Here is a 653-nt window from a genome sequence, read left to right on the forward strand (position 1 = left end):
TCCGACCTCTATCGCCGAACAACAGTCCTTCCGACCTCCGTCACCCACCGACTACTGTCCATCCGAACTCTATCGCTAGACAATGTTCTTTTCGACCTTTGTCACCCACCGACTATGGTCATTCTGACCAAACGAATACATCAATAATGATTCTTCTTATTTCCACCATATAACACACTCTATATGATATATATTTGTAACACCAAGCTAAGGCCTTCCCTCCAATGAAATGTCTCATTTGTAATCAATTACAAATACTAGTGGATTCATTCAAACTGTGACAGACCCATCATTTTTCTCCTATTCAGAGTTTTCCACGTAAAAATATTGGTGTTTAATCTTAAAAAAGATGCACCATCTATTTTATTTGATTGTGTGCTTGATCTTCGTACAAAGCTAAGAAGTTAAACTATATATTTCTCTACCGTCGCAAATATTCGAGGACACAATAATTATATCTCAAAATTCGTGTATGATCAAAACGTATCAACGCTAAAGTACGCTTAACCCGTAGACTATATATGTGTGTGTGTGTGTGTGTGCGCGCGCGCGTGTGCGGGCGTGTGCGTGCGTGTGCGTGCGTGTGTGTGCGTGCGTGCGTGCGCGCGTGCGTGCGCGCGTGCGAGCGCGCGTGCGTGCGTGCGTGCGTGCGT

This window comes from Dendrobium catenatum, unplaced genomic scaffold, assembly GCF_001605985.2.
Source record: "Dendrobium catenatum unplaced genomic scaffold, ASM160598v2 fragScaff_scaffold_665, whole genome shotgun sequence".
Taxonomy (NCBI): Eukaryota; Viridiplantae; Streptophyta; class Magnoliopsida; order Asparagales; family Orchidaceae; genus Dendrobium; species Dendrobium catenatum.